Source organism: Perca fluviatilis, chromosome 14, assembly GCF_010015445.1.
Source record: "Perca fluviatilis chromosome 14, GENO_Pfluv_1.0, whole genome shotgun sequence".
Classification (NCBI taxonomy): Eukaryota; Metazoa; Chordata; class Actinopteri; order Perciformes; family Percidae; genus Perca; species Perca fluviatilis.
The window spans coordinates 25995035-26019879 of NC_053125.1; the positions used below are offsets into that span (position 1 = coordinate 25995035).

Here is a 24845-nt window from a genome sequence, read left to right on the forward strand (position 1 = left end):
GCTGCAGGTGGCAGGTACTCCAATATTCCCGGGATGTAAAAGAAACTCCAGGAATGTTTTTTTCCAACAACTTCCCGAGGACTCGAACACTGCAGTCGGCCAGCCTGAGGGCCGGTCTCCGAGAGGTGGGCGTTTACCAAATTGGGTCACCTGATGAAGATGACTGCCATCTCCGTTGAAGTGCTGAGAGTAAGGAGAGCAAGCCACCTCCAGTAGGCTGATCGACAGGGTGGTGAAAGAAGTTTGTGCTGCCCTGGGAGACCTCCCTCAGCGGAACTCTGGTGGAGAATCGGGTCGCTGGGTGTGAGCAGTGGAGTGAGGGATGGGAGGACAGTTTCCTCTCTCTGACCATCACACCCCATCTGTGGGGATGGCAGGAGGAGGCAGGCCTGCTACTGTTTTCTCAACTCCTCAATTGGGCAAGTTTCAAGATGCAGGGAAGAAAGAGTTATATTATACCTGCATAAAGGTCCTGGACATGGGTTTTTGGCTGAGCTGAAGGAGTCGAGGTGGACAGAGTTTTTTGTCCGGAGGTTTCCCCAAAGCCAGTTGGCGTTCTCCGGCCAAGCTGCCCGTTGAAAAGCGGGCAGGCGACCTCCAGTGGAGGGATTATGCATGTTGCTATAGCTACGAACAGATACAGAGCGCACATCGATCCCGAGCTAGGGGAGGGGATGTATTTTTGTCACGAGGTGGAAACTTTAGCACATTTGTTTGTTTGTACGATGTCCTTGGTTGGCAGATCTGTTGGGTGTTCTTAAAAGGTGGGTTCAGGGTATTTGAGAGGGTTTTTCTTTGGACTTCGGTTCATTTTGGTCCAAAATACACAAAGCACAAAAGGACAGTTCACATTTTATTGAATTTTTTTGTTTGCTACGGCAAAATTCGGCCATCTGGGAGCTGGAAGTGGAGCCAGTACCGGTGCTGGAAGGACTGGTCCAGGCCCGGTTGAGGGTGGAACATGCTTGCTACCAGATGGTGGTTTTGTAGTGGTTTGTGGGCTGTGAGGGGGAGTTATGCTCTGTGGGGAGGGCGAGTTGGTGGTTAGTTTTTGATTTGGAAAAATAAGCACAAAGTTTGTGTTGATAGTATTTGGTTTAAATGTTTGTTTAGTTTTTGGTTTCTTTGTCTTTGTTTGTGTCTGGTTGTGCTGTGACTGTGAATCTTATCTGAAATGGTCCAATAAAGGGACTTTTAAAACCTTCCTCTTCTCTCCTCTTCCTCCTCCTCTCCTCTCCTCTTCTCCCCTCTTCTAATTCTCTCTTCCTCCTCTCCTCTTCTCTCCTCCTCTCCTTTTCTCCTCCTCTCTTTCTCTCCTCTCCTTTCTTCCCTCCCTCTCTCTTCCTCCTCCTCTCCTCCTCCCTCTCCCTCCTCTCTTCTCCTCCTCTCCTCTCCTCTCCTCCCTCTTCCTCCTCTTCTCTCTCTCCCTCTCTCTCTCCGCTCTTTCTTCCTCCTCTCCTCTCCTTCTCCTCCTCTTTCCTCCTCTCCTCTTCCTCCTCTCCTCTCCTCTCCCTCTCCTTTCCGTTTCCGGTGAGTGTGAGTGGTGGTGGCGGAGGTGCGAGTGGCGCTGGGTTTCAAACTGTTCTGTCCCTGTTTTTCGGATTTGACTGTGTCTTCAATCTGTCTTTTGGTGCATGATCAGGTAAGTTTCTTAGACTTTTGTGGGAGTGTCTGCTGAGGAATCGGGTTTCGGGTCGAGTGTCTTTTTTTTTTGGAGGAATGGCGTCCTTTGAGACGCCACCTTCCGAAGCCCCGGTAGGGCGTGAGGATAGCCCCCGAGAGTAATGTATACGTGGAGGAGGTGCTGTTGCGGTTGGTGAACAGGTAGGCTATGACAATTTGTCTTTGTGCATCCAGAATGAACAAAGCAGTGGTGGTGTTTCTGAAGGATGAGCAGCTGGTGCATCAGCTGATTGAGAGCGGTGTGTTTATCAGGAGACAGCTTTGTGCAGGTTTCTCCTTTATCGGGTTCCTCCACGCGGATCACCGTATGCCGGGTGTTCCTCCGTTCATATCCGACGAAGTTGTTGGGGAATGAACTTCAGAGGTTTGGGAAGTTTGCAAGTGGATTTAAAACAGTGACTTTAGGATGTAAAGATCCCAAACTGCGCCGTTCAGTCTCTGAGGCGGCAGGTGTTCATGTTCCTGGACTCGCCCACACAGATGCTAGAGGTGTCCTTCAGAGTGAAGCATGGTCACGGCTCTTATATGGTGTATGCAAGCTCTGGACAGTTGGAAATGTTTTGAGTGTGGAGAGGTGGGACACAAGCGCTTTGCATGTCCACACAGACGGCAGGCCGACTGATGGCGCAGGGCTGCGGCGCCAGAAACCCCGGCCGCGGATAAAGCCGCGGAGGGGCTGGGCGGGCCGGGTCGGATGATGTTGCGCCGGGACGGGTCCGATGTAGCTGGAACAGCTGATGCTGGGCGTGTGCAGATCGCCGCGTTGCAGATGCAAGCCGCCGGCGATGCTGTTGAGGAAGGTGATGAAGGTGATGTGGAGAAGCAGAGCCAGTCTGAGCAGCAGCAGGTTCCCCGCCAGTAGAGAGTAATTTTGAGTGTGTAGGTGCTAAAGCGCAGTCACAGTCAGGGATTACTGAGGAAGTAGCTTCCACAAGTATTACCAGAGATCCCATTGGGATCACCTCTGCTGGACAGGGTGGAGGCCTGTTCACCAGTCAGGCATCATGTGCTAGTGAAGACATGGAGTATGATTCAGAGTCTGATACTGTGTCTATTGGAGAAATTAATCTGAGCACAGATTTGTATTCATTAGAGGAAATAGATCGTTTTCTGAATGAAACTTTTAAAAGATCTGTGAAAGTGACTGATTATTTCAAAGACACAGAAAAGTTTATCAGGTCTGTTGCTGTGCTGAAAAGACTGGTTGGTTTTGACCTGTTGGATAAAAAGAAACGCTATCGCCACCAAAAGCACATTACTTAATTTTAAGAAAGGAAAAGGAAGTAGCCTAGAACCTCAAAAAGAATAAGAACTTCCAATGATCATGACACTTAAACTTTATTTCTTTTTATATTGTTCTCTCGCTTGTCTCAACTTGTCTGTTTCTTTTCTTGGACTTTTTTATGAGGAGCCTAAAATAGGATCTCTTAATATCAATGGTGGGAGAGACGGGCAGAAGAGGGCTTTAATTTCTGAGGTTTCTAGTCAGAAAAGGATTGATGTGCTGTTTTTGCAGGAAACACATTCTGATCCAGCAGTAGAGACAGATTGGGGTTTATGGTGGAGGGTCCCTATGCTCTTAGCCATGGTACTAAATGTTAGCGCAGGGGTTGCTGTCCTGTTTAAGGCAGCAGCGAATGCAACCATCATATCCTCCACCGAAGTGGTAAAGGGACGCCTGCTGGTGGTCAGGGCAGAGATAGAGGGTTCTGTGTTTTATTTTGTTAATATATACGCCCCTAACCAGGGAGCAGAAAGAGTGATATTTTTCACTCAGTTAAAAAATGAATTAAATAAGTACCCCAGGATCAGCTGATTGTTGGTGGCATTTTAACTGTACCCTGATTTCACTGTGGACAGGATAGGAGAGGAACCTCACCCAAATTCAGCTCAGAGTCTGAATAGCACCATTAACCAGCTGGATTTGGTAGACACATGGAGGGTGAAACATCCACAGTCCCGACAATACACTTGGGTGAGGGTGATTAATAATAGGGTGAGTGCAGCCAGACTCGACAGGATTTATATTTCACTAAACCTTAGCTCTAGACTGGTCCACAGTAGAATAACCCCCTGTTGGCTTCAACGGATCATCACTTTGTTTTTATAGATTTGATTGTCTCGCCAGGTGAGAGGACTAAGTCCTACTGGCATTTTAAATAACAAACTTTTACAAGACAGCAAGTTCTGTGTAACTTTTGAGCATTTTGGAAGTGCTGGAAAAATAAAAAGCAGATTTTAAGTCTTTGACGCAGTGGTGGGACGTTGGCAAGGCCCAAGTTCTGGGCGGAAGAAGACACCCCCCCACCCCCAGCTAAAATGAAGGCAGAGGGGAGAAAAAAGAAGAGAAAGCAGCATCAGTGAGGAGGGGGGGAGGTGTTTTTGTTAACCACACCCCCCCCCCTCCACCCAAAAAATTAATAAAGAGGTGAAAATACACAAACCCCCCCCCCCAGCAGTAGGGGGGTTGTAAAGAGGAGACTCTTGACCCTTCTTTAGGGCAGGTGTTGGAAAAAGAAAAACTGGAATTGAGCTCTTTTCTGAATGAGAGAGTGAAGGGAGCCCCTTATCAGGTGTCGTTTCCTCCAGTTAAAGGACATGGATGCCCCAAGCTCCCTTCTTTTTAATCTGGAAAGATCTGTGGCTCAGAGGGAGCAAATGACCTGCCTTCAGCTTCCAGGAGGTAGAGTAACTACCAGTCCGGGGAGATGAGGAGCCATGCGATGGTGTTCTATGCTGACCTCTTTGGGGCCCAACAGTGCAGCATGCAGAGTCGTGAGGAGCTGCTGGAGGGTCTTCCTCAGCTCAGTTTGGACGAGAAAGCTGCTTTGGACTGGCTAGCTAACTCTGGAGGAGCTGAAAGCTGCAGTCAACCAGATGGCTACAGGAAAGGCCCCGGGATAGATGGTCTCTCCACTGATTTTTATAAACACTTCTGGAATACCATTGGACCAGACCTTCATGAGGTTTTTATTGAGGGGATTACAACAGGTTTTCTTCCTGTTTCTTGTCAGTACGAGCAGTGTTGTCATTGCTGCCCAAAAAGGTGATCTGGCGGCTACTTAAGAACTGGTTTCAGCCTCCTTCTGATACGGATTATAAGGTACTTTCCAGAGCATTATCAAACCCGGTTGAAGGTTGTCCTGGAACTTACTATACACCGGACCAAACCTATTGTGTTCCAGATAGATCGATCATGGACAATATTTTCTGTGTTCCGGGACCTTCTCGGATGTGTGTAAAGTGTATGATCTTGATGTTGGTATTGTCTCTTTGGACCAGGAAAAGCTTTCGATAAGGTGGATCACCTCTTATTTGTTTTCTGCACTTAAAGCTTTTGGTTTTGGTGATGGGTTTCTGTCTTGGGTTGGTTTGTTGTACAATGGTGCACAGTGTTTGGTGAAGACGGGGTGGGCTGAGTCGGCCCCTTCCTGTGCAGAGGGGGATAAGACAGGGTTGCCCTATTTCGGACAGCTATATACCTTAGCAATCGAACCTCTACTGTGCAGGGTGAGGGCTCGACTTAGTGGTCTTCTCCTGCCTGGGTCCTTGAGCGCGTGAGCGGTCCTATTGTTGTTTCAGCCTATGCAGATGATGTCAATATTTTTGTCTGCAGCCAGAAAGATGTTCAGTGTTTACAGGATGCTCTATCCCTGTATGAGAGGGCCACATCTGCACGGGTGAACTGGGCTAAGAGTGAGGCCTTGTTAGTAGGGCAGTGGAGAGGTAAAGCCGTGCCTAGCTCAGCCAGGGGACTTGAGTGGGGGAAGAAAGGGTTGAAGGTTTTGGGAGTGTTTTTGGGATCTGAGGGTTTTGTTAAAAAGAACTGGGAGGGAGTGAAGGAGAAGGTGTGCGCCGGTTGTCTAGATGGACATGGTTGCCACCCCAGCTGCCGAATAGGGGAAGAGTTCTGGTTGCCAATAATTTGGTTGCCCCCGACCCTTTGGCATAAGCTTATTGCCATCGTGCCACCAAGAGGCCTGATGGAGGACGTTCAGAGAACCATCGTGGATTTCTTCTTGGTCGGGCGACACTGGGTTCGGGCATCAGTTTTATATTTGCCTGTAGCTGAAGGGGGCAGGGGCTGGTGGATATTCAATCAAGAATTGCCTCCTTTAGACTTCAGACTGCTCAAAAACTATTGTACAAGTGTGGCCCCAGCTGGTTGGACACAGCCCGACTGCTGCTGAGGAGAGCTGGGCGTCTGGGATAACGATAAGCAGCTTTTCCTCTTAAGAACTGAGGATGTGGACCTTTAATGGGTTGACATCGTTCTACAACTCTGTGCTGCGGGGTGGCAGGTACTCCAATATTCTCGGGATGTAAAGGAAACTCCAGGAATGTGGCTTTTTGAAGAACCGTTGTTTTTCAACAACTTCTCCGGGGGACTCAACATTGCAGTCAGCCAGCCTGAGGGCCAGTCTCAGAGAGGCTGGCTGTACTAAATTGGGTCACCTGATGAAGATGACTGCAATCTCTGTTGATGTGCTAAGAGTGAGGAGCAACATCACCTCTAGTAGGTTGATCGACAGGGTGGTGAAAGAAGTTTGTGCTGCCCTGGGTCCACCCGCGAACTCTGGTAGAGAATCGGTCACTGTGGGCGCAGTGGAGTGACGGATGGGAGTACAGTTTCCCTCTCTGACCATCACCCCATCTGTGGGGGAATGGCAGGAGGAGGCAGGCCAGCTACTGTCTTTCTCAACCCCTCAATTGGGCAAGTTTCAAGATGCAGGGAAGAAAGAGTTATATTATACCTGCATAAAGGTTCTGCTGAATATACGTTTTTTGGCTGAGCTGAAGGAGTCGAGGTGGACAGAGTTTTTGGTCCTGATGCTCCCCGAAAGCCAGTTGGGCGTTCCTTGCTACAAGTTGCCCGTTGAAAAGCGGGCAGCCGACTTCAGTGGAGGATTGTGCATGGGGCTATAGCTACTAACAGATACAGACAGCCATCGATCCCGGAAAAGCAGGAGGGATGTATTTTTGTCATGAGGTGGAAACACTAGCACATTTGTTTGTACAATGTCCTCGGTTGGCAGATCTGTTGGGTGTTCTTAAAAGGTGGGTTCAGGGTTTTTGGAGAGGTTTTTTCTTTGGACTTGTTCATTTTGGTCGAATACACAAAACACAAACAAAAGACAGTTCACATTTTATTAAATTTTTTGTTTGCAACGGCAAAATTGGCCATCTGGCTTACGCAAACCGGACTCAAGGAGCTGGAAGTGTGGAGCCAGTTACACGGTGCTGGAAGGCGGTCGCAGGCCCGGTCGTTGAGGGTGGAACATGCTTACTACAAGATGATGGACAATCTGCTGTTTTTAGTGGTTTGTGGGCTGTGAGGGGAGTGTTATGCTCTGTGGGGGAGGAGGGCGAGTTGGTGGTTAGTTTTTGATTGGAAAAAGCACAAAGTTTGTATTGATAGTATTTTGTTTGTTTAGTTTTTCGGTTTCTTTCTTTGTTTGTGTCTGTTGATTTTCTGTGACTGTGAATCTTATCTGGAAATGGTCCAATAAAGGGACTTTAAAAACCAAACCTCTCTCCTCTTCCTCCTCTTCTAATTTTCTCTCTCCTCTCTTCTCCTCTTCTCTCTCTTTCTTTCTTCTCTCCTGCTCTCTCTCTCTTTCTCCTCCTCTCCTCTTTCTCCTTTTCTTTTCCTCCTCTTCTTTTCTCTCCTCTCCTTTCTCTCCTCTCCTCTCTCCTCTCTCTCTCCTCCTCTCTCTCTCTCCTCCTCTCTTCTCTTCCTCCTCTCCTCCTCTCCTCTCCTCTCCTCCTCTCTTCTCTTCCTCCTCTCTTCTCTTCCTCTCCTCTCCTCCTCTTCCTCCTCTCCTCCTCTTCCTCCTCTCTTCTCTTCCTCTCCTCCTCTCTCCTCCTCTCCTCTCCTCCTCTCTTGTCTTCCAGAGTCTCGGTAGCTGTGTTAGTCAGATTATATTCTGAGGACAGAGACCGGCCAAGGTCAAAGGTCAGGAGACCCTAGTTTAGTACAGAGGTTAACGATGTCTTCCTTCCTCTTCTCTTCCTCCTCGCCTCGCCATGTGCGTGTCTCTGTGTGTGTGTGTGTGTCTTTGTCTGTCTGTGTGTGTCTGTGTGTGTGTGTGTGTGTGTGTCTTTCTCTGTGTGTGTGCGTGTCTGTGTGTGTGTCCTGTTCTCTTGTGTTGTGGTGTGTGTGTGTCTTCTTTGTGTGTGTGTTTCTGTGGGGTTCTGTTTCTCTGTGTGTGTGTGTGTGTCTGTGTCTTTGTCTTTTGTGTGTGTTCGTGTGTGTCTTTCTGTGTGTGTGTGTGTGTGTGTGTGTGTGTGTGTGTGTGTCTTCTGTGTGTGTGTCTGTGTGTGTTTCTCTCTGTGTGTGTGTGTGTGTCTGTGTCTTTCTCTCTGTGTGTGTGTCTGTGTGTGTCTTTCTCTCTGTGTGTGTGTGTGTGTCTGTGTCTTTCTCTGTGTGTGTGTGTGTGTCTTTCTTTCTGTGTGTGTGTGTGTCTGTGTGTGTGTGTGTGTGTGTGTGTGTGTCTGTATGTGTGTGTTTTCTGTGTGGTCTGTGTGTGTCTCTGTGTGTTGTTCTTTCTGTGTGTGTCTGTGTGTGTCTTTCTGTGTGTGTGTGTGTGTCTGTATGTGTGTGTCTTTCTGTGTGTCTGTGTGTGTCTTTCTCTGTGTGTGTGTGTGTGTGTGTGTGTGTGTCTGTATGTGTGTGTGTTTCTGTGTGTGTGTCTGTGTGTGTCTGTGTGTGTTGTTCTGTGTGTGTGTGTGTGTGTGTGTGTGTGTGTTGTTGTGTGTGTCTTTCTGTGTGTGTCTGTGTGTCTTTCTCTGTGTGTGTGTGTGTGTCTGTGTGTCTTTCTGTGTGTGTCTGTGTGTGTCTTTCTCTGTGTGTGTGTGTGTGTGTCTGTGTGTCTTCTGTGTGTGTGTCTGTGTGTGTCTTTCTCTGTGTGTGTGTGTGTGTGTGTGTGTGTGTGTCTGTATGTGTGTGTCTGTCTTTGTGTGTGTGTCAGCACCAGATCTTCTCTCCGTTATCTCCACTCTTTGTGTCTCCGTCAGCAAAAACCAGCTTCCCTTTAAAACCCTTCCTCCCCCCATTCTGTTCTTCATAATCTCTTTCTTTCACTCTTTCATTTCATTTATTTCAGCCTCATTAAGTTCATGTGCCTCTCTCTCCGTGTGTGTGTGTGTGTGTGTGTGTGTGTGTGTGTGTGTGTGTGTCTCGTTGCGCGCTGGGAGTTCATCTTCCAGTCAGGCGTCTCCGTGGACGCCCTGCCGTCTCGCTCTCTGAAGAAACACACAGACTCACAGCTGGAGGCTCGGAGTGTCTGATCCTTCTTATTGTGTCTTTATCTGAAGAAATGAGCTCAAAAACGAGTTAAATGTTCGGTCTCGTAGACGTCTGATTGATTTGGGATCTAAAAGGTGAACTTGTGAGTCCGTAACGTGACGTTATTACCACGGACGTCCCGATCGCAACTACCTGAGCCGATATGGGCGTCTGTTTACCGCGAGATCATTTACAGATATGGTTTCCGAGCGCACTGAGAGAGAGAGAGAGAGAGAGAGAGAGAGAGAGGGAGAGGGAGAGGGAGAGAGAGAGAGAGAGAGAGAGAGAGAGAGAGAGAGAGAGAGAGAGAGAGAGAGAGAGAGAGAGAGAGAGAGAGAGAGAGAGAGAGGGAGAAGGAGAGAGAGGAGAGAGAGAGAGAGGAGAGAGAGAGAGAGAGAGAGAGAGGAGAAGGGAGAGAGAGAGAGAGAGAGAAGGGAGAGAGGGGAAGAGAGAGAGAGAGAGGGAGAAGGAGATGGAGAAGGAGAGAGAGAGAGAGAGGGAGAGAGAGAGAGAGAGGGAGAGAGAGAGAGAGAGAGGGAGAAGGAGAAAGAGAGAGAAACATAAAGAAAGAGACACACAGAAAGAGAGAGAGAGAAAGAGACAGTGTGATTTATGGTTCTGTGGAGTGTGTCTGTCTTTGTCAAACACACACACATAAAGACACAAAGACTCACACACACACAAATACACATAAAGACACAAATACAACGACCCAAATACACACACACAAAGACACACACACACACAAATACACACACATAAAGACACAAATACACACACAACGACCCAAATACACACACACAAAGACACACACACACAAATACACACACATAAAGACACACAGACACACACACAAACACACACAAGTTATTTTTGTAAACCATTTGTGCAGCTCCATTTTTTTCATTTCTCCCATATCTTTCGTCATGTTTATTCTCTCGGCCTCTCTCTGTCTCTCTCTCCCTCTCTCTCTCTGTCTCTCTCTCTCTTTCTGTCTCTGTCTCTGTGTCTCTGTCTCTCTCTCTCTATATCGCTTTCTCTCTCTCTCTCTCTCTCTGTCTCTCTGTCTCTCTCTCTGTCTCTCTCTGCCTCTCTCTCTGTCTCTCTGTCTCTGTCTCTCTCTCTCTATATCCCTGTCTCTCTCTCTGTCTCTCTCTCTCTATATCTCTCTCTGTCTCTCTGTCTCTCTGTGTCTCTCCCTATCTCTGTCTCTCCTCCTCTCCCCTATATCTCTGTCTCTCTCTCTGTCCATCCTCTCCTATCTCTGTCCTCTCTCTCCGTCCTCTCCTCTGTCTCTCTGTCTTGTCTCTCTCTCTATACTTGTCCTCTGTCTCTCTCTCTGTCTCTCTGTGTCTCTCTCTATATCTCTGTCTCTCTGTCTATCTCCTTATATCTCTGCTCTCTCTGTCTCTCTGTCTCTCTCTGTCTGTTCCTCTCTCCTATTCTCTCTATATCTCTGTCTCTCTGTCTCTGTGTCTCTCTCTATACTCTCTCTCTCTTCTATCTCTATATCTCTCTCTGTCCTCTCTCTCTCTCTATCTCTCTGTCTCTCTCTATATCTCTCTGTCCTCTCTCTCTCTCTACCCTCTCTCTCTCTCTCTCTGTCTATCTCTCTCTCTCTGTCTATCTCTCTCCTATCTCTCTCTCTCTCTCTCTCTCTGTTCTCTCTCTCTCTCACTCTCTCTCTGTCTCTCTCTCTCTCTATCTCTCTGTCTCTCCCTCTTCTCCCTCTGTCCTCTCTCTCTCTCTGTCTCCCTCTCTATCTCCTTCTCTCTCTCTCTCTCTCTGTCCCTCTCTCCTCTCTCTCTCTCTCTCTATCTCCTCTCTCTCTCTCTCTCTCTCTCTCCTGTCTGACCTCTCTCTCTCTCTCTGTCTATCTCTCTCTCTATATCTCTCTGTCTCTCTCTCTCTCTCTCTCTCTCTCTCTCTCTCTCTCTCTGTATCTCCCTCTCTCTCTGTCTCTCTCTATATCTCTCTCTCTCTCTCCATCTTCCCTCTCTCCTCTTTTTAATGTGCATCCTCTCCTTCCTCTCAAGCCGGTCTTGATGAATGTGCCTGAGCTGTTAGCTTCCACATCGGCTACTGGCAGGTCTGGCGTTGTACCGTACGGAGGAACTTTGTCTAGTTTCACCGTGAACGCGCTCCCGTGGGACATCTAATGAGGCACGCTAGCTGGTCTAATCCTACATCCTCAAAGCTCTGAGAAAAAGTCCTCCGAAAAAAAAAAAGGTTCACACAAAAAAAAATAGGAGAGGAAGAAGAAAAGCCGTCGGATCACATCACACGTTTGTGCCGAGTTGTTGCTGCACTAATGAGACGTGGTGGGTTTGCATGGGATTTAAAATCACATCCTCCAGTTACTCCAAATCCTGGATGTTCCCGAGAGACGTCTGCCCCGGGAGGGAGGGAGAGAGAGGGAGGGAGGGAGACTTCTCCCGAGAGAGGGAGAGAGAGAGAGAGAGAGAGAGAGACCTCCTGAGAGAGAGAGAGAGAGAGAGAGAGGGAGACTTCTCCCAAGAGAGACAGGGAGAGAGGAAGGGATGGAGAGAGGGTGAAATAGAGAGGGGGAGGGAGAGAGAGGGAGGGAGAGAGAGGGAGAGAGACTTCTCCTAAGAGAGGGAGAGAGACAGGGAGAGAGGAAGGGATGGGGAGAGAGAGGGTGAAATAGAGAGGGGGAGGGAGAAACGGAGAGGGAGGGAGGGAGGGAGAGAGAGAGACTCCTGAGAGAGAGAGAGAGAGAGGGAGACTTCTCCCAAGAGAGACAGGGAGAGAGGAAGGGATGGAGAGAGAGAGGGTGAAATAGAGAGGGGAGGGAGAGGGAGAGAGAGGGAGGGAGAGAGAGAGAGAGACTTCTCCTAAGAGAGACAGGGAGAGAGGAAGGGATGGAGAGAGGGTGAAATAGAGAGGGGGAGGGAGAGAGAGAGAGAGAGAGACTTCTCCCGGGAGAGGGAGACTTCCCCGAGAGAGGGAGAGAGAGAGAGAGACTTCTCCTAAGAGAGACAGGGAGAGAGGAAGGGATGGAGAGAGGGTGAAATAGAGAGGGAGAGGGAGAAACGGAGAGAGAGAGAGAGAGAGACTTCTCCCGGGAGAGGGAGACTTCCCCCGAGACAGATAGGGAGTCTTGTCCTAAGGGAGGGAGAGAGAGAGAGAGAGAGAGAGAGACAGAGAGAAAGAGAGAGAGAGAGAGAGGGAGAGAGGGAGGGAGAGGAGAGAGAGAGAGAGAGAGAGAGAGGTAGAGAGACTTCTCCCGGGAGAGGGAGACTTCCCCCGAGACAGATAGGGAGTCTTGTCCTAAGGGAGGGAGAGAGACAGGGAGAGAGAGAGAGAGACTTCTCCCGAGAGAGGAAGGGATGCAGAGAGGGTGAAATAGAGAGGGGGAGGGAGAAACGGAGAGGGAGAGAGATGGAGGGAGAGAGAGAGACTTCTCCTGAGAGAGAGAGAGGGAGACTTTTCCTAAGGGGGAGAGAGGAAGGGAGAAATGGAGAGGGAGAGAGAGGCATTAATAATATCCTCCAATTATTCCAAATCCTGGATGTTACTGGAAGACATCCGCCCGAGAGGGAGGGAGGGGGGGAGAGGGAGGGAGAGAGAGGGGAGAGAGACTTCTCCTGAGGGAGGGAGAGAGGAAGGGATGGAGAGAGGGATGGTGAAATAGAGAGGGGGAGAGAGGCATTAATAATATCCAATTATTCCAAATCCTGGATGTTCCCGAGAGACGTCTGAGGGAGGGAGGGAGAGAGAGGGAGGGAGAGAGAGGGAGGGAGGGAGACTTCTCCCGAGAGAGAGAGAGAGAGACTTCTCCTAAGAGAGGGAGAGAGACAGGGAGAGAGGAAGGGATGGAGAGAGAGAGGGTGAAATAGAGAGTGGGAGAGAGGAAGGGATGGAGAGAGAGAGGGTGAAATAGAGAGGGGGAGAGAGGAAGGGAGAAACGGAGAGGGAGAGAGAGGCATTAATAATATCCTCCAATTATTCCAAATCCTGGATGTTACTGGAAGACATCCGCCCCGAGAGGGAGGGAGGGGGGGAGGGGGAGAGAGAGACAGAGAGGGAGGGAGAGACAGAGAGGGAGGGAGAGACAGAGGGGGAGGGAGAGAGAGGGGAGAGAGAGAGAGAGAGAGACTTCTCCTGAGGGAGAGGGAGGGAGAGAGGAAGGGATGGAGAGAGGGAGAGTGAAATAGAGAGGGGGAGAGAGGGGGAGAGAGGGAGGGAGAAATAGAGAGAGGGAGGGAGAAACGGAGAGAGAGAGAGAGAGAGAGGCATTAATAATATCCTCCAATTATTCCAAATCCTGGATGTTACTGGAAGACGTCCGCCCCGAGAGGGAGAGAGGGAGGGAGAGATGAAGAGAGAGACAGAGAGGGAGGGAGAGAGACAGAGAGGGAGGGAGAGAGACAGAGAGGGAGGGAGAGAGAGAGAGAGAGACAAAGAAAGAGAGACAGGGAGAGAGGCTTTAGTCTTCTCTCTGATGTTGGGATCTAACTGGTCTTTGAAGTGAAGACCTCTGGGCCTTTTTCCCTCCCTCTGAAAATAGAGAAGTCCTCTCAGACGCTGCCGGGACGTCTTGGTGATGTCCCTCTAAGACACATTAACACACACACGTGTTGTCTTGGTGATGTCCCTCTAAGACACATTAACACACACACGTGTTGTCTTGGTGATGTCCCTCTAAGACACATTAACACACGCACGTGTTGTCTTGGTGATGTCCCTCTAAGACACATTAACACACACACGTGTTGTCTTGGTGATGTCCCTCTAAGACACATTAACACACACACGTGTTGTCTTGGTGATGTCCCTCTAAGACACATTGATTTTATTTTATTTTATTTTATTTAATTGTAAGAGAGTGCCCTACACATGACAAAAGGACATCAAATACAATCGAGGATAAAAACACAATAAAGTCCAAGACTTATTTCCATTGTGGTCCTCAACACATATCAGGACAAGACAAGATACTCAATGACATAACGTAAAAACATTTTTCTTAAATATAAATAGTAACTTGCCCTTTAATCTATTCCGCAACCATCTCTAGTAACCAGACCTTGATGCTCTTTTTAAACAAGTTCAGGCTGGAAATGACTTTAATATGATGATCTGACTTGTTCCACTGAACTGCCCCCATATAGGCAAATGTTCCTTTCCCTAACACTGTCTTAAATTTATAAGGACACAGGTCAGATATGCTGCCACGAGTATTAATATCGTGTGTGTCCTTTACCTTAGTTATAAGACACGACAAAAAAATTGGGACACTACCAAACAATATTTTCTGAATCATGGTCAGTCTTAACATGGTAACACGAGACTCCACAGGGAGCCAGTTGAGCTCAACAAATTGTGACCTACCTATGTGAGACCTATGGCCCAAATTCAGAATTACTCTTATTAATTTATTCTGTGCTGTTCGCAGCCTCCCTTTGAGTCTATTTGTTAGGCCTTCAAACCAGGAGGTACATGCAAATTCAAAGTGATTTAAAATTAAGGCGTTAGCTAAGATGATCATTGTTGACCTTTCTAAAAAATCTGAATTTCTGGCTAAAAACTTTGTGAGCCCCGTGACTTTACTCAAAACCTTATTGGCCATATTCCTGCCATCCAAGTTGTTTTCTACGATGCAACCCAGGTATTTTACTGACGTTTTTGCACTGACCGCAACATTATTCAAAATGACCCTAAATTCCGAGCATCTGTTCAATCTGTATTTTGAACCGAACAAGATGGCCTCTGTCTTACGAAAATGTAGTGACAGCATATTGTCAATCAGACATTTGTTTACAGAAGATAGCGCTGAGCTCAGGGTACTCTCTAGTGTGGAGTATTTTTGTACGCTGATGACTCGGCACTTTTAATGTCTCATAAACAACTTATGAGACATTAAAAGTGCTGAGTCATCAGCGTACAAAAATAGTTCACATGAACAGGAGTCTGCCATATCATTAATGTATGTTAAAAATAAGGATGGCCCGAGGATACTTCCTTGTGGAACGCCACATTCAACTACACTAGGGTCAGACAGTACTCCCCCCTAAAACCACCAATTGTTCCCTCCCTGATAGGTAAGACCTAAACCACCCACAGGTGGAGCTGTCTGCCCCCAAGGCCTCCAGTTTGGCAATCAGTCTGTCATGATTGACCGTATCAAATGCTTTTTGAAGATCCAATAACACCATTCCGCAGAGATTTCCATTATCTACTTCCCTGCGTATGGTGTCGGTTAAATACAACAGGCATGATTCAGTGGACTGTGACTTCCTAAAACCGGATTGGAATTTAAACATGAAGTTGTTTTTATTCATGTGTTCATTAAATTGCTCATTAACCAACTTTCAAATTTTTTTGAGACTGTGCACAAAATAGATACTGGTCTGTAGTTACCAGGATCATGGCTGTTTCCCTTTTTAGAAAGGGGAACTACCTTGTCCCTCTTGAGGTCATTGGGAAAAACACCCAATTCAACAGACAGGTTAAAAATATGGGCGATGCAAGGAGCTATTTGGGCAGCAGCATCACGTAAAAACCGAGGGGATATTCCATCTAGCCCAGGGCCCTTAGAGCAGCCTAGCTGTAAGAGCTTTTTTTCCATCTCCCCTACCTCAACCTTCTGTAAGGAAAATGAATTGGGCAGTGCTCCAAGTTTATTATAGAAAGATTTCACCCTATCTATGTTAAATAACCCACAGGAAAGGATGAAGATTTGAAACTAGCTTTTCTGCTATAGCAGTAAAATATATATTAAAATAATTAGCAACCTCTTTCTTATTAAAATTAAGGGAGCCCTTAATTTTTAGTCCTGTGTTTCCTGGATTCTTGGCATTTGTCTTAGCGGCCCCCAATTCTTTTAAGGTCTTCCACAACTTTTTTGGGTTATCCTTATTATTTAATATATCATTCTTATAGTAAGTTGATTTTGCATCTCTAATAAGATCTTGAGTATTATTTCTTGCTTGCTTATATAAAATAAAATCATCATGATTTTTTGTTCTATTAAAAGTTTTAAGTGCTTTGTCCCTGGTTTTAATAGCATCATGTATAACTTCGTCAAACCATGCACTAGAACGCTGTTTAACTCTTATCTGTCTGAGAGGGGTCACCTTATTTATAATGTTTAAAAAATTGTCTTTAAACTGTGACCATGTTATATTAACACATGAACAATTTACCACAGGGGACCAATCCACATCATCAACCAGCATCTTGAAAGTTTCCTGGGAATAATGTTTAAATGATCTGGATAGTACAGTCTTGTGAGAGCAAAAGGTTTTTCTACCAGAAATTATATTATGATCACTTATGCTATAAGTAATAGTACCACTTTGAGATATTTTAGATTTGTCTGAAACTAAAATCAAATCAATAATACTCTCACAAGTCTTGCTTATCCTGGTGGCCTTTGTTACCAACTGTTCAAGACCAAAAGAGTGACACAGATCCTCCAGCATTTTGCCAGAATGATGAGCACAGCCCGACACATTTGTATTCATATCCCCCATTAATATCAGCTCTGAGCTCTCTTTGTCTGAAAAGTTCAAGAGAAGCCGTTCTAACTTATCATAGAAGGTGGGATGGCCTGGCGGTCTGTAGCAAGCCCCCAATAAAATAGGATTTGTTTTTGGTAAACATATGTCCAACCAAACAATCTCTAAATCACTAGCAATGTCATCTCTACAATTAAAAGCCACATCAGAGCGCACATATACACAAACCCCGCCCCCTTTTCTATTTTGGTCATTCCTAACTATACGGTAATTATTAATGGCAATTTCCTCATCACTTATAGTTTCATCTAACCAACTTTCCGTTAAACGGATAACCCCCGACCTCTGATCTTTTCACCAGTTGTCTAATTTCCTCAATTTTTGGTGGCAGACTTCTAACATTAAGATGTAGGAAATGTAAACCTTTCTTACTAAAAGTTGATTTAAAGTCCGATTTAAAGTCCATGGCCTTATCCTCCGTCATCTGACCAACCGATGTCTCGCTGTTAAAGGCTGCTGACATGTGCATATCGGCGTGGTCGTCTGCTAGATTCCGGGGCATATTCCCACTTTCATTGAGGTGATGGGCACCGGAGATAGGAGACAGAAAAACCGTGTCGCTGTGGGACCCCGAACCGCGAGCCACTGGACTGCCAGGAGCCGTCATCATGACCCCTCTGACGGCAGGGATGTCGGACCAGCTGGGAGGCTAAGTTTGCCAGTCCACTGGAAGTCCCACTGGCAGGTGAAGCCAGCTGAAGATGTTTAAACGGCCGACACCGCAGCTGTCGTGCCGGTTCTGTGGCGGCCATCTTGAATTATCTGATTAAAGATTTTACAAATCAAATAACCGGTGTACAGATGTATTGACCAGATAGTCTAGCTAGCTGTCGAGGAGCAGCCAACCACAGTCCTTCTTCATTACATTAACACACACACGTGTTGTCTTGGTGACGTCCCTCTAAGACACATGAACACACACACACGCGTGTTAGAGGGACATTACCAAGACAACACGTGTGTGTGTTTATGTGTCTTAGAGGGACGTCACCAAGACACAAACGCACACAGGTATTGTCTTGGTAATGTCCCTCTAAGACACATAAACACACATACGTGTTGTCTTGGTGACGTCCCTCTAAGACACATGAACACACACACATGCGCGTGTTGTCTTGGTGACGTCCTATCTAAGACACATAAACACATACGTGTTGTCTTGGTGACGTCCCTCTAAGACATAAACACACACGCGTGTTGTCTTGGTGACGTCCCTGTAAGACACATAAACACATGCGTGTTGTCTTGGTGACGTCCCTCTAAGACACATAAACACACACGTGTTGTCTTGGTGACGTCCCTCTAAGACACATGAACACACACACGTGTTGTCTTGGTGACGTCCCTCTAAGACACATGAACACACACGCGTGTTGTCTTGGTGACGTCCCTCGAAGACATAAACACACACGCGTGTTGTCTTGGTGACGTCCCTCTAAGACATAAACACACACGCATGTTGTCTTGGTGACGTCCCTCTAAGACACATAAACACATACGTGTTGTCTTGGTGACGTCCCTCTAAGACACATGAACACACACGCGTCTTGTCTTGGTGACGTCCCTCTAAGACACATAAACACACACGTGTTGTCTTGGTGACGTCCCTCTAAGACACATAAACACACACGTGTTGTCTTGGTGACGTCCCTCTAAGACATAAACACACGCATGTTGTCTTGGTGACGTCCCTCTAAGACACATAAACACACACGTGTTGTCTCGGTGTGTATCAGCCCCTCCTGAGCAGCGATGAGAGTGTGTTTGGGCTCCATTTCTTCACTGTCAGGTTTATTAATAAGCAGCAGTTTCACTTCGAAACGAGAGAAATCACTTTTTTTTATTATTATTAGGGCCCGAGCGCCGACAGCGGCGAAGGCCCTATTGAAACTGAAGGAATTATTCTTTCTTTCTTTCTTTCTATTATTATTCTTTTTCCCGTCAAATGAATTGGCTTTTTGAGGGGCTTAACATATTCAAAAACTCACCAAATTTTGGCGGCATCAAGTCTGGTGACAATTTACGTATTTTAAGGGTTTCGGAATAGGCGCAAAAAATGGCCTCGCTAGCCCCTAGAAAGTTAAGAAAATTGAGCCCCTGCAGTGCGTTTAACGTAGACTCACGAAACTTGGTACACATATGTAACATGTCAAGATGTACAAAAAAATTCATTAGAGCTATACACTAAACCCAACAGGAAGTCCGCCATTTTGATTTCAAAGTTCGAAATTAGTGCGATTTTGGCCATTTCCACATGTCGTACTTTAACGAACTCCTCCTAGAGATTTCATCCGATCAACTTCAAACTCGGTCTGTGCCATCTTAAGATGTTAAAGATGAAAAGTTGTTAAAAGAAAAACTTTTCGTAACGGCGTGGCCGCGTGGGCGGGCCATTTTGCGCGCGTTTCGCCGAAACAGGAAGTGGGTGTAACTCGAGCATCGTTGTCCGATTACCTCGAAACTTCAGGATTCATAAGAGTCCAACCCTGAGGATAAATAAAGGCCGATATTTACTTAAAGTCATAGCGCCCCCTAGTGGCAACAGGAAGTAGGCCTAAAAGTCAAGGTGCTATACTTTAACGAACTCCTCCTAGAGATTTCATCCGATGGACTTCAAACTTGGTCTGTACCATCCCAACACCTTAACGATGAAAAGTTATTAAAAGAAAAACTTTTCGTCAGACGGTGTGGGCGTGGCGTGGCGGCCATTTTGAGTGTTTAGCGATGACCAAAGAAGTTGTTGTAACTTGAGTGTACGCTTGTCGTATTCGCCCGAAAATTTGTCACGATGGACAAGGGTCCAGGCCTGAGGACACCTACAGGCCAAAATTGACTTTTGGTCATAGCGCCCCCCCCGGCCACAGGAAATCTGCCTTATATGACAAACATCATCCGATTTACATGAAACTTATAATATGTGGTCTACATTTGATACTGAGCCTGCCCCTATAATATGACCACGCCCACTTACTCAGGCCACGCCCCCTTTCATAACATTTGAACCGTTTAAGGTAGTCTTGTGTGAGCTATCGTTGAACTCAGCAGAGACTTCCTTTTTTATTGGTGATGGTTGGACCCGCCCCCTATGCTTTAGCCACGCCCCCTTTCACAGCTAATGAACCGTATGACGTAGAGTCTTGTGTGAGCTATCGTTTAACTCGGCGGGGAGTTCCCTTTTCAGTGGTGACGGTTTGCGGCGTCTGAGTGCCGCACAAATGCACGGTCGCAAGGAGCGGCGTCCGCCGGTAACCCCGACGCGCGCAGAGGCGCGAGGGCCCGTCCATCGCTGCTCGCAGCTTTAATTATTATTATTTTTCATTGTATGAAAACAAATGTGCTCGTTTTAAGATCCCTTTCTTCCACCTCTCCGTTCAGATTAGTCCGCCTGCAGAGGCAAAGCAACAGAATGTAACACCATAATGCTCATAATTCATCTCGGGGGGGAAAAGTTCTGCAACATTAACAACAAAACTGGAGGCCACACAGTGACGGATGTCGACCTCCATAAAGTTTTGGGGGCATTTTTTACATCCCCGGTGTTTCTCAGTGTGTCCCTGCGGACAAAAACCGCACCACATACCCCCACCCCACCCCCAGCCCCTCCCCCCCTCCCTCCCCTCCAGAGGACCTAATCCCAACAACTTTGGTGATCCCTCTAAAACGGACTCAGTCAGCTACAGATGTACTTTAACTTCTGTTTGTGAGTGTGTGTGTGTGTATTGTGTGTGTGTGTGCGTGCGCGTGCGTGTTTGTGTGTGTGTGGCGTGCATGCGCGTGTTTGTGGCGTGCGTGTGTGTGGCATGCATGCGCGTGTGTGTGTGGCGTCTGTGTGTTTGAGTCTGTGTGTGTGCTTGCATGCGTGTGTCTGTGTGTTTGTTTTTGTGTGTATGTGTGTTTGTATGTGTGTGTCTGTGTGCGTGTGTGTGTGTCTGTGTGTGTGACGCATTGTGTGTATGTGTGTATGTCTGTGTGTGTCTGTATCTGTGTCTGAGTGTGTCTGAGTGTGTGTGTGTATCTGTGTCTGAGTGTGTGTCTGTGTCTCTGTGTGTTTGTGCATGAGTGTGCCTGTGTATATGTGTTTGTGTGCATGTGTGTGTGTCTGTCTTTGTGTGTGTGTGTGTGCATCTGTGTGTGTGACGCAGTGTATATGTGTGTGTGTCTGTATGTGTGTTTGTGCATGAGTGTGCCTGTGTATGTGAGCGTCTGTGTCTCCCTGTGTGTGTGTATCTGTGTGTGTATCTGTGTGTGTGTGTAAAGTATAAATCAAAAATACAAATAACTCCAGAAAGCACCAAACAGGAGCAATAATTCAGTGATTTTGGAGATTGCAGATAGCTCAGGGAGATGGATGAGGAGAGCCTGTGACCTCTGCTGAGCGGGAAGGAGGTCCAGCGAGGCCTTCTGTCTGCGTCACCGAGACTTATCGGCGCGCGCAGCGAGAGATTTATAATAACACAACAACGCGACAGGCTCTTTATGCTGCTTCAGTTCTCTCTCCGGAGATGAAAACACCAAAAATTTTGCACGGCTGAAGATGGAGAGAAGCCCGTAGGGTGTGAACACTGCTGCTGACTCAACGTTTCTCTAAACGTTAACAAAGCAGGATGGAAGAGAAGGAGGGAGAGATGGGAGAGGAGGAGGAGAGATGGGAGAGAAGGAGGGAGAGATGGGAGAGAAGGAGGGAGAGATGGGAGAGGAGGAGGGAGAGATGGGAGAGAAGGAGGGAGACAAAGAGAAGGAGGGAGAGATGGGAGAGGAGGAGGGAGAGATGGACGAGGAGGGAGAGATGGGAGAGAAGGAGGGAGATGGAAAAGAGAAGGGAGAGGGAGGGAGAGATGAAGAGAAGGAGAGGGAGAGGATGGACGAAGGAGGCAGGAGATGGGGAGAGAAGGAGGGAGAGATGGGAGAGAGAAGGAGGGAGAGATGGATGAGAAGGAGGGAGAGATGGAGACCTAGAAGGAGGGAGATGGGCGAGAAGGAGGGGAGAGATGGACGAGAAGGAGGGGAGAGAGGGACGAAGGTGGGAGAGATGGACTAGGAAGGGAGGGAGAGATGGGAGAGGGAGGAGGAGAGATGGACGAGAAGGAGGGAGAGATGGGAGAGAAGGAGGAGAGATGGACTAGAAGGAGAGGGAGGGAGAGATGGAAGAGAAGGGAGGGAGAGGATAAAGAGAAGGGAGAGGAGGGAGAGATGGGAGATATGGTCATCACATCACAGGTTTATTATTAGGTCGATGAGACTTGATGAGATTTGACCCCATATCGATGAGACGGATCCATAGCCGATGGAAGAGACGGAGAATGAGACGGAGGAGGATGATGGAGACGAGGATGAGGATGAGAAGGGAGGAAGAAGGAGAGAGACAGAGGAGAGGGAGAGGAGGATCCCAGGAGGAGAAGGAGAGAGAGATGAGGCCCAGGAGGAGGAGGAGGGAGGCAGAGAGAAAGAGACACGAGGAGAAGAAAGAGGAGAGAGATGGAAGAGAAGGAGGAGAGAGGGGAGAGGAGGAGGAGAGAAGGGAGGCGAGGAGAGACGGAGGCAGAAGGAGAGAGGAGGAGGAGAGGGATGGAGGAGAGAGGAGACGAGAGAGAGGAGGACAGAGGAGGAAGGAGAGACAGAAGGGAGGAGAGAGGAGAAGAGAGATGGACGAAGGAGTGGAGAGACGGTGAGGAGAAGGAGAAGGAGAGAGAGGCACAAGGAAGGAGGAAGGAGGAGGAGAACGGACCAGGAGGATAGGGAGAGAAGGGAGAAGAGATGGAGGTGGAGGAGGGAGAGACAAGAGAAGGGGGAGATGGAGAGAAGGAGGAGAGACTGAGGGAGGAGTGGAGAGAAGGAGAGAGAGGAGACGGGAGAAGGAGAGAGCGGCCGGTGGGTGAGAGGGAGGAGGAGAGAGAGGGAGGAGAGAGGAGGAGATGGAGAGGAGGGAGAAGAGAGAAGGAGGGAGGGAGGAGGAGGGAGGGAGAGGAGGGAGAGATGGAGAGGAGGAGGAAGAGGAGGGAGGAGAGGGAGAAGGAGGAGAGATGGGAGAGAAGGAGGAGAGGAGGGAGAGGGAGGGAGAGAGGAGAGGAGGAGAGAGGAGGAGGGTGGAGATGGAGGGAGAGAGACGGAGAGGAGGAGGAGAGATGGAGCGAGAAGGAGGGAGAGATGGAGAGAAGGAGGGAGAGATGGATGAGAAGGAGGGAGAGATGGAGAGGGAGGAGGGAGAGAGGGAGAGAGAGGAGGAGAGATGGAGAGGGAAGGAGGGAGAGGAGGGAAGAAGGAGGAGAGAGAGGGTGGAGAGAGGGAGGAGAGAGGAGGAGAGAAGGAGGAGAGGAGAGAGGAGGAGGGGGGTGGAGAGGAGGGGAGGAGGAGAGATGTGAGGAGGGAGAGATGGAAGAGAAGGAGAGGAAGAGAGGTGGAGGAGAGAGAGAGAAGGAGAGGAGGAGGGAGGGAGGAGGAGGGGAGAGGAGAGGAGGAGAGATGGAAGAGGAGAGGGAGGAGGAGGGAGGAGAGAGGGAGAGGAGGAAGGAGGGAGAGGGAGAGGAGGGGGAGGGATGGAAGAGGAGGAGGGAGAGGAGGGAGAGGAGGAGAGAGGAGGAGAGAGGGAGAGATGGGGGAGAAGGAGGAGGAGAGGAGGAGAAGGAGGGAGAGATGGAGGGAGAGATGCGAGAGGAGGGAGAGAAGGAGGAGAGATGGAAGAGGAGGGAGAGAAGGAGGGAGAGATGCGAGAGGAGGGAGAGGAGGAGGAGAGATGGGAGAGAAGGAGGGAGAGATGGGAGAGAAGGAGGGAGAGATGGAGGGGAGGAGGGAGAGAGGGAGAGGAGGGAGGGAGGATGGAGAGAAGGAGGGAGAGGAGGGAGGAGATGGAAGAGAGGGAGAGGAGGGAGAAGGAGGGGAGAGATGGAGGAGAAGGAGGAGGAGAGGAGGGAGGAGAGAGGGAGAGAGAGGAGGGAGAGATGGAGGGAAGGAGGGTGGAGAGAGGGAGAGAGGGAGGAGAAGGAGGAAGGAGAGAGGAGAGGGAGAAGGAAGGAGGGAGAGAAGGAGGGAGAGATGGACGAGAAGGAGGGAGAGATGGGAGAGGAGGAGGGAGAGATGGAAGAGAAGGGGGAGGGAGATGGAGGAGAAGGAGAGGAGAGAGAGGATGGGAGAGGAGGAGGAGGAAGGAGAGAGGAGGGGAGAGGAGAAGGAAGGAGGAGAGAGGAGAGAAGGAGGGGGGGGGGATGGAGGAGGAGGGGAGAGGAGGGAGGAGGGGGGGAGAGATGGAGAGAGGAGGGAGAGATGGAGGGAGGAGGGAGAGGAGGGAGGGGAGGAGAGAGGGAGGGAGAAGGAGGGAGAGATGGGAGAGAGGGAGAGGAGAGGGAGGGAGGAGGAGGGAGAGAGGAGGGAGGGAGGAGGAGGAGGAGATGGGAGAGAAGGAGGGAGGAGATGGAGGAGATGGAAGTGGAGAGAGAAGGACGGAAGGAGGGAGAGATGGAGAGGAGGGAGAGGATGGATGAGAAGGAGAGATGGAAGGAGGGGAGGGGGAGAGATGGAGGGGAGGGAGAGGGGTGGAGAGGGGGGGAGAGGGAGGAGAGGGGGAGAGGATGGAGGAAGGAGGGAGAGGGAGGGGGAGGGAGAGAGAGGAGAGAAGGAGAGAGGAGGGAGAGAGGAGGGAGAGATGGAGAGGAGTGGAGAGATGGAGAGGGAGGGAGATGGAAGAGAGGGAGAGAGGGAAGGAGGGAGAGAGATGGAGAGTGGAGAGGGAGGGAAGGAGAGGATGTGAGGAGGAGGGAGAGGATGGAGGAGGGGGAGGAGGAGATGGAGGGGAGGAGGGAGGAGAGATGGAAGAGAAGGGAGAGGGGGGAGAGATGGAGGGAGAGGAGGGAGAGAGTGGAGGAGGGAGAGATGGGAGGGGAGAGTGGAGAGATGGGAGAGGGGAGAAGGGAGAGAGGGGGAGAGAGGGAGGGAGAGGAGGGAGGGAGGAGATGGAGAGGGGGAGAGGAGGGGAGAGAGAGATGGAAGAGAAGGAGGGAGGGAGATGGAGAGGGGAGAGGAGAGAGGAGGGAAGAGGAGGAGGGAGAGGGAGGGAGAGGAGGAGGGAGATGGAAGGAAAGGAGAGGGGATGGAAGAGAAGGGAGATGGAGAGGGGGAGGGAGGGAGAGGAAGGAGAGATGGGAGGAAGGGAGAGGAGGAGGAGAGGGAAGAGAAGGAGGAGAGATGGGAGAGAGGGAGGGAGAGAGGGAAGAGAAGGAGAGGGAGAGAGGGAGAGGAGGGAGATGGACGGGGTGTGTTGGAGGAAGTGGAGATGATTGAGAAGGAGGCAGATAAACGGAAGTTGTGTGTGTGTGTGTCTGTGTGTGTGTGTGTGTGTT

At 48.9% G+C, this 24845-nt stretch overlaps 1 pseudogene; it reads right to left on the reverse strand.

Annotated features, from left to right (window-relative positions):
• Nucleotides 1–7267: 7267 nt before the first annotated feature.
• On the reverse strand, nucleotides 7268–17122 carry LOC120572544 (annotated as a pseudogene).
• Nucleotides 17123–24845: the final 7723 nt, after the last annotated feature.